Consider the following 10,006-nt stretch of genomic DNA (forward strand, 5'->3'; position numbering starts at 1 on the left):
CTCTGCTTCTATTGCACGCAGAACTACCATTTTAGTATAGATTTGTTCCTGAGAAAATCCTTCAAATGATGATAAAAGTTATGTGACAATTCGTTATTGATAAAGGTGTTACTTATATTCGTTTGAATTTTCCCTTGTGTTGACTTTCCTCGTCATTCTTCCGGGTAATAGGTCATGCCAAAGTCACGTGATTCGCCACTGTGGAATTGCCCGTTGCTAAATGTCCCTACTGAGAGAGAAAAATGGTCCGATGATTTTAGGCTACATTAATAATCCATTCATAGCCATTTAGGCATGGTGGTTGACTTGGATAAAAAGCTAGTCTATATTCTTAGTATAGCAGTATAGATTATGTATCGAAGTAAATACCCATATTTCTGGTAAGCTTTGGAAGCATGTGATATTTTTTTTTATAATCGCCGAAACCTACAATGCTATTCCGTATATCAAGAATTTGTAATACATGTATTTTAAGTTGTCAAATTGAAGGTCAGTACTTTTATCGAGAAATACAATACATTGAACCAGTATAGCTTTATTACTGACAAAACATTGTTCTATGCAAATATTCACGGGTAAAATTTATGGAACACGTGTCCACGACAAATTGACCAAGCTAACACTCAGCACAATGAGAAAATGACTAATTTGACATGGTCGATTCACAATTTGCAAAACTTCATTTTTATAGTTCATAATTAACCTGAGGTTTTAATCGAAATGTTATTTGATTCTACGAAATTACATCATCAAGGAAATTAAAGTACATGCTGACATGCCATTTTCTTGCCATATTGACTATATAACTAATAGACCACAGTTCTACCTCCGGCAATCAGACAACGATTGGTTTTCATGAAGACTTATTATATCTGCAAGGTCCAGTAAATTTCAGATAATTCGTAATTTACCAAATAATTATTATTTTCATCTTTCGCCCTTACAGAACATTTCCCAAAAGGCCCTGAAGGTGGCGTCTTTCGTCGAAATCGATGCCAATGTCGACCATGGGGTGACATGATCAACTGTTTTTGAAAGAGAAGCCATTTTTGTGAGCGATGTTTTCTTTCTGATCAACTTTATGTTTAAGCCAGATTCTTTGGTCAAAATCGATCCAAGACGCTGTCCGCCAGACTGACTTCGGAGGACAGCGGATAAGTATATTGACTCGGTAGATGAATGTGTCTGATTTGGCGTTTATTCTGATTGGAAAATAAATATATCCATTCTTACATTTGTCACGATATGTTTGTTAACTCGGTATTCACCAAGAGATGAAAAATTTCTCTGACACTCGGTGTAATGGTATGATCTATGATTCTGTGTCCACCACAAATAAGAACGTCATTATATCAGACTGCAGACTATAGAAGCATAAGCACTCACGAAACAGTTCACGTTCCATTAAGCCGTCTGATACCAAAAAATAGCATATTCATTGTGTTGAAAAATTCCTCCATCTTCGTGTCGGTATAAAATCTTCGATTGATATACAGTGTTTTGGTAATAAATGTTGTCCCGTCCGACGTGTAGTCTTTGTCGTTTCATTCTAATTAGACTATCTGTGGTTCTTATTATAGCTATGTCCCCTCCCCCTTCTCGAGATCAGGGAAATCTGCTTTTGGACAGTCCTTCTCCATGCCTTTTCGTCTCATCGTGCGTCCGCAACTACAACCATGCTCGTTATACATCTATCGGTCAAGGTCATATGTATGTGAATTATATAACCCCTGAGGCAGGACATCATAATATTTCCAACGTTATTTTTTGTCTTTTATGTTTTCCCCGTGTGGACCCAGGTTAGAATAGGTCCTCAGTGTCCTTGCTTGTCGTAAGAGGCGACTAAATGGGGCGGTCCTTCGGATGAGACCACAAAAACCGAGATTCCGTGTCACAGCAGGTGTGGCACGATAAAGATCCCTCCCTACTCAATGGCCGTAAGAGCTGAGCATAGGCCTAAATTTTGCAGCCCTTACACCGGTCTTGGTGACGTCTCCATATAAGTGAAAAATTCTCGAGTGGGACGTTAAACAATATACAACCAATCATTCTTTTATGTGGCCTAGAGGTTAGAGCGTTCGCCCCGTATGCGGAAGGCCGGGGTTCGAATCCCGGTCGCGACAGACCTAAGTCGTTAAAACAAGTAGCGACAGTTCCATCGTCAAACACTCGGCATCAGGTGTGAATGTCACCGGTCCTCGAAGATGACCTTAAAAACGGATGTCCCGGCCGTGTCACAGTAGGTGTGGCACGCTAAAGAACCCTAACTGATCAATGGTCGTAAATACCGATCAAACGCCTAAATTTGAAGCCCTTCACCGGTCTTGGTGACGTCTCCATATGAGTGAAAAATTCTCGAGAGACGTTAAACAAGATACTAGCAATGTTTTGTTAGTCAGCAATACTAACTACTAAGTATTACTGAACCGAAGCATAAAATGGTAGACCAACAACTGTACAGCGGATATGCGTTCCTTTAGACAGTACCAACATTTCTTCTGAAGTATTCATGCCCGAGTCTCTTAATAAATTAATATGAATAATTACTGTTAAATAATAGTCAGAACGCAACGTGGTATATTATTTTAAAAAATTGTTTTTCATTCCTTTCTGTGTTCTATATTCGAGAACTACGCGCAGTATTCCTATATTGTAAAATTAATAGATGTAGTTGTTAGTTGACTAGATTCTGGATATAAATTGTATCCTTTTGATGAAAGATAATGTCCGAAGACATGAAAACAATCAATCTGTATACGGATTACCTAACGTTTAATCCTCAATGCATACCTGTAACCAGAGAACTCTTAAGTCTGACTTGAATTACAGCATCACATGTACATCGGTAATGATGCTGATGCTCACTCTCGCTCTCTCTCTTTCTCCTATGAATAAAGATGGACATTTCAGTAATTTTTTGCAAGTATTTGCATACTTCCGGAATATTCAGCGCTGGAAATCTCTTAGGCAGTATAACTGGTGGAGACTGGTTCCGGTTGTCCGTCTGACATCGATCTGATAGTGTCATGATCTTGAATCTTCAGCTTGAAGTTACAGGAAATTTGTAAAAATCCTTATCGGGGTTTTACTTTTCTACGCTTCCTTGAAATGTCCATGTTATAAACATGTTTCCTGTTTTGAATCAATATCATATGTTACATGCGATACTGACCTGTTGCAGAGAGATGGACAGTGAAGAAATCAAACCAGTTTGACTTAATTGATTAAGCGGAACCTTGTCCCATGACATTGAATCTGCACGATCACATTCCACTGGCTAAGGACCATGACTTACGTACAAATATTATGGTCGTTATAACGATTTAATTTACTAATACAACCCTTTATTGGGTAAATGCTGTCTGACATGTTTCATACCAACTGAGGCTATTCTTTACACACCAATTTTGACTACGGATTATTCCGTTTACCCGATCGAGATATAGGGCTCATGGTGGGGGTGACCGGTCGACAGGTGATGCTTACTCCTCTTAGATACCTGATCCCACTTCTGGTGTATCCAGGGGTCCGTGTGTGCCCTATTATTGATTTTGTATTCCTTATAGGAGTTATGTGTTTGATCACTGTTCGTTATCTTCACCTTTTCATGTTGAAACTGTGTCAAGATTATCCCTTTCCTTTGATAAATTGCGTGTAATATTTGGTATATTAGGCTATTACAGGGAGTACATATTTATTACTCCAAACTGTAGTACAATGATACTCTCCACTTCATTTAATTAAGGTACGCACGTCATGATCCTTATCCAATGAAATTTGACCAGGTTCAATGTCATTGGACAAGGTTCCGTCTAAGTCAAACTGTTTTGATTTCTTCTACATATTCTGATTCATTGTCCATCTCTCTGCAACATATCGGTATCACATCTAGATGTCTCTGTTGTTTCGTGAACAGAATCGGCTCGATTCTACTGCTGGTTTTTTTTCTTTTTTAAACATCAATGGAGGATATGTCATTCGGTGGGTTTTTTTTTTTTTTTTAGCTCACCTGAGTTAAAAGCTGAAGTGAGCTTTTCTGATCACCCGTATTCCGGCGTCCGTCCATCTATAAACTTTTAAAATTTTTGACTTCTCAAAAACCACTGGGCCAATTTCACCCAAAATTGGCACAAAGCATCCTTAGGTAAAGGGAATTTTAAATTGTTAAAATAAAGGGCCAAACCACATTCCAAGGGGAGATAATCAAGAAAAGGTAAAAATAGAATAGGGTCATTAAAAAATCTTCTTCTCAAGAACCACTGGGCCAGAAAAGCTGATATTAATAGATAAGCTTTATTAGGTAGTGCAGATTCTAAAGTGTTAAAATCATGGCCCCCGGGGGTTGGATGGGTCCACAATAGGGGATCAAAGTTTTAGATACAAATATATAGGAAAAATCTTCTTCTCAAGAACCACTAAGCCAGAAAAGCTGAGATTTATATGAAAGCTTCCTGATATAATGCAGATTCTAAATTGTTAAAATCATGGCCCCGGGGGTCGGATGGGGCTACAATAGGGGATCAAAGTTTTACATACAAACATACAGGAAAATCTTCTTCTCAAGAACCACTGAGCCAGAAAAGCTGATATTTATATGAAAGCTTCCTGATATGGTGCAGATTCTAAATTGTTAAAATCATGGCCCCCGGGGGTCGGATGGGACCACAATAGGGGATCAAAGTTTTACATGCAAATATATAGGAAAAATCTTCTTCTCAAGAACAGCTGAGATTTATATGAAAGCTTCCTGATATAGTACAGATTCTAAATTATTAAAATCATGACCTCCGGGAGTCGGATGGGGCCACAATAGGGGATCAAAGTTTTACATACAAATATATAGGAAAACTCTTTAAAAATCTTCTTCTCAAGAACCACTCAGCCAGAAAAGCTGAGATTTATATGAAAGCTTTCTGATATAGTGCAGATTCAGGGTTGTTAAAATCATGGCCCCCGGGGGTCGGATGGGGCCACAATAGGGGATCAAAGTTTTACATACAAACATATAGGGACAATCTTTAAAAAATCTTCTCAAGAACCACTGAGCCAGAAAAGCTGATATTTACATGAACGTTTCCTGATATAGTGCAAATTCAAGTTTGTTAAAATCATGGCCCCCGGGGGTTGGATGGGGCCACAATAGGGGATCAAAGTTTTACATACAAATATATAGGAAACATCTTTAAAAATCTTCTCAAGAACAGCTGAGATTTATATGAAAGCTTCCTGATTTAGTGCAGATTCTAAATTGTTAAAATCATGACCTCCGGGGGTCGGATGGGGCCACAATAGGGGATCAAAGTTTTACATACAAATATATAAGAAAACTCTTTAAAAATCTTTTTCTCAAGAACCACTAAGCCAGAAAAGCTGAGATTTATATGAAAGCTTTCTGATATAGTGCAGATTCAGGTTTGTTAAAATCATGGCCCCCGGGGGTCGGATAGGTCCACAATAGGGAATCAAAGTTTTACATACAAATATATAGGAAAAATCTTTAAAAATCATCTTCTCAAGAACCACCGAGCCAGAAAAGCTGATATTTACATGAACGTTTCCTGATATAGTGCAAATTCAAGTTTGTTAAAATCATGGCCCCCGGGGGTCGGGGTGGGGCCACAATAGGGAATCAAAGTTTTACATACAAGTATATAGGAAAAATCTTTAAAAATCTTCTTCTCAAGAACCACTGAGCCAGAAAAGCTGATATTTATATGAAAGCTTCCTGATATAGTGCAGATTCAAGTTTGTTAAAATCATGGCCCCCGGGGGTCGGATGGGACCACAATAGGGGGATCAAAGTTTTACATACAAATATATAGGAAGATCTTTAAAAATCTTCTCAAGAACAGCTGATATTTATATGAAAGCTTCCTGATATAGTACAGATTCTAAATTATTAAAATCATGGCCTCCGGGGGTCGGATGGGGCCACAATAGGGGATCAAAGTTTTACATACAAACATATAGGAAAAATCTTTAAAAATCTTCTTCTCAAGAACCACTAAGCCAGAAAAGCTGAGATTTATATGAAAGCTTTCTGATATAGTGCAGATTCAGGGTTGTTAAAATCATGGCCCCCGGGGGTCGGATGGGTCCACAATAGGGGATCAAAGTTTTACATACAGATATATAGGGAAAATCTTTAAAAACCTTCTTCTCAAGAACCACTGAGCCAGAAAAGCTGATATTTACATGAAAGCTTTCTGGCATAATGCAGATTCAAGTTTGTTTAAATCATGGCCCCTGGGGGGTGGGATGGGGCCACAAGGGGGGATAAAAGTTTTACATACAAATAAATAGGAAAAATCTTCTTCTCAAGAACCATTGGGCCAAAGAAGTTCACATTTACATGAAAGCTTTCTGACATAGTGTAGATTCAAGTTTGCAAAAACCATGGCCTTCAGGGGTAGGTTGGGGCCATAATAGGGACTACGGTTTTATATGCAAATATATATGAGTAGTCTTCTGATATGGACCAAGGTGACTCAGGTGAGCGATGTGGCCCATGGGCCTCTTGTTTAAAGACGTTATTTACTTGCAATTCACATTTTCCACTGAAATGAATTGAATTCTTGCTTCATATAAAGAAAGTTTATATATTGATTGTACGTCCCCATTCAAGAACTTTCACTCAGATAGTGACGTCACCATCTGTAGGTTACGTGCCACAAACGTTTTCCTATGTATGGCGCTCAGAGACGAAAAATTGAGGGACTTGTGAAGGCCTACTTTGACACGGGAACTCCGTTTTTAAGTTCGTATCCGTAAGACCCTTGACTTTGACCTCTAATGATGGGTACTTGGCGAAGGAACAGTCACGGAGCGGAGCGCGGATCGACCCCAGACCTCCTGGTTGCGACCTTAACGAATGACCGTGACCAGTATAAAAAAAATAATATCTACCATGCCCTTTATTGGTGTTTAATGAAATGATCCATATATATTTCCTCCTTGGAGCCTTTAGAAACATTCCTATTTTTCTTAGGAAGTTAGGCACTGTTCTACTTATTTAAACATCAAATTCAGACCATTATAGGTGTCAAGAAAAAAAAAATGATATGAAATAGAGCACACTGACTTAGGAGGTAAAAATTGGTTTCAAATGCCAGTAGATTTAGGCAAATTATTCAACCATGTCTGAATTGTAACTGTCGTACCAGGAGGCATGGACATTAATCTAAAATGTTTGTCGACTTTGACTTTGTGGGGGGAAAACTGTTCATGTGAAAGAAACAATTAGTATGACTTTGATCAAATGATCGCCAAGGTCAAGGTCGTGAGTGTATGCGTTGACTATGACTATGTAGGATACTCTTGGTAGATAACTACTGCTTTGACACCGTCACAGGTAAAGGTATTGGTGGGTTCTTTTTTCTAAGGTTGAAAGATGTACCACAGATAAAAACCATAGGGGAAAATATTGAGTATCACATTTCTAAAACTTACTTTCTATAGACAGAAAGTGTCACAGATTCAAGATAAAAAAAGGTCAGAACATCAAAGATTCATAAAACCCAGACAGTGTTTGCGGTTTATGTAAGGACCAAATAGAATTGTCTATCCTTTATCCTTCTCTTAAATAAGATGTCGAACACCATATATGAATATTGATGGCGCAATATGATTACTTTATATGTCTTCTTATGTCAGTAAATAGCTGATGGAACGTATCATTTTACATTTTATCTGTGTTTTATGGTTTTTTCCGAGGATAAACTTCCTAATGCTGTAAATAGACATGATAAGACGCGTGTTCTCTGATGTTGCGGTCCGATGTTCATTTGTTTTTTTTAGCTTTCTTTATTGATTCGTCGATAGGTGGCGCAAATCGATATTCTTCTTCAATCATTTCTTTTGTTAAGTAGACTGCAAGATTTTTGTTTGCATTCTAAAACAGAGACAAAACATAGAGACGTTTTTTGCTTGATATGTCCAAATGTCGGATTTTCAAATAAATGTAACAAAAAGATATCCGGTACAATGAAATATTATTGCATAACTTCGAGATATATCTATGTCTCTGATAACTTTGAAAATTTGGAATCTTATATTCGTACTAACAACTTCTGACATCGCTCTTGAGTAGTCACAGAAGATACTTAGCTAAACGTCTCCCCGTGAAACATCGGACAGACACTTTCAATAGAGATTTAGCTTGATCTCTTCCGTTTACCGAGTCTGTTTCCGCTAGATCAATTTCGGACTCCCTCGGGAATGTAGGAAGACTATTCGTTCCGTTATATGTGTATAATTTTCTCATCATTAGTTACAATCTTAATAAAACTTTTACAGGATGACTAAGGAAAACATCGTCGCTGTAAAGAACAGTGGTGAAAAAATGCACGATTGCATCCCCAAACAATTTGTTTCTTGTATCATAATTCATTTCCCAATTACCTGTAGTTTTTATATAGACTTATTATCAGTACGTAAAAATGTTGGGGGAAAATAATATGATACTAAATCAACATATTGGAACGAAGTGAACTCAGAATTGATCACAAAATGAATCGTTAGCTCAAGCAAAAGTAAATTACAAATATCGAATTTTTTTTTAACAAGAGACTGGGTGTGATATGTAAATCTTCATTACATGTACTGGTATTTTGATATCAGTGATTCGATAAACATTAAGACTAATGACACTGAAACGTATCTCGTGACTGCCTTTTTTGTGATAAAAGATATTCGTTTCTATCATCACCCTATCACCAATGGCGGGAGATGGTACGAAGCACGACTTGACTGAGTCAAAATGCAAAGGAAACGGGGGGGGGGGGGGGGGGGGAGTTTTTCAAATGCGTAATTCGCGAGACATAAAATGATCTATGGTATTTCTATAATCTTGGAAATTCACTTCCATTGTATAAAGTTGTGTCCTTGTAATAAATTTTCATGTACAATCGAATCTTCAACTCTGAATTAGTAAATGCTATTTTCATAGTAAACTAAGTGAATTTTTCCTCAAATGCTTGTGGACAGGACTTCGTTACCCCCTCCCCTCTTGTGTTTTTGATTGTTCAATTCCTTGGGTATTTCGAGTGTATTTTTTTTTAATAAAATATGTAACTTCAACGTGTTCGTATTTCAATGGGATACACAAAGTTCGCATAGAATATCACTGACCATTTATTATGATTGGTGAATGCTTTGAAAATTTATTTTCTTGAACTTGGCAAACCCCGGGTACTTTGTGGATCCGACACTTATAAATAGAGAGAGAGAGAGAGAGAGAGAGAGAGAGAGAGAGAGAGAGAGAGAGAGAAAACTCTAAACACTTTGTAGAAATATTTCTACAAAGTGTTTAGAGTTTTTTCTGTATTTTACTTCCAAAAAGAGACATATATATATATATATATACAATGTTTTACAAATCGTAAGGATAGCAAATTCCTCATGCACGAGTGTGATCGAACAAATTGCGCGTATGAATCTTCATGAATATAGTACATCTAATTTAACGGCTTGAAATTTTAATAGAAATTAAATTAAAATGTAAATACAAAAAATAACTTTCAGTTTTGAAAATTCATAAGAGCGTGAACTGCAACGCTTTCAGGACGGCATACTTTTTAAAAAGCATGATGTATGCTGGGGGTAAAGCTTATAGCATCGTCGCAAACCACCAGTTATTGTTTCATTCTATTTCACGAATAGAATGAAACAATAAGCCGTGGTTTGCGACGATGAGCTTATAGAAGTTCATGCCCCCATGTAATTTCAAAAATGAAATTTAAGATAGATATAGATAAAGTAAGAGTGAATTAATTCAGTTCAGTCTTGAGGTTCACAACAGACGTGGGATTTTCTTTATTGCCTCATATTATACTTCAGAATTTCAATATGTAGACGCCCTGTTTGTTCTTAGGATTTCTAGCTTAGTGTTAGTGCTAGTTTCATTTCTATGTAAATATTCTGTCATTCTGAAGAAGGGACAGGTTGTCCCGAAAATTCGACAATTTCATATTGTTCGTGTCGTTGGTTATATATAGTGTTTTTATAT

The sequence above is a fragment of the Ostrea edulis genome, chromosome 4, assembly GCF_947568905.1.
Source record: "Ostrea edulis chromosome 4, xbOstEdul1.1, whole genome shotgun sequence".
Taxonomy (NCBI): Eukaryota; Metazoa; Mollusca; class Bivalvia; order Ostreida; family Ostreidae; genus Ostrea; species Ostrea edulis.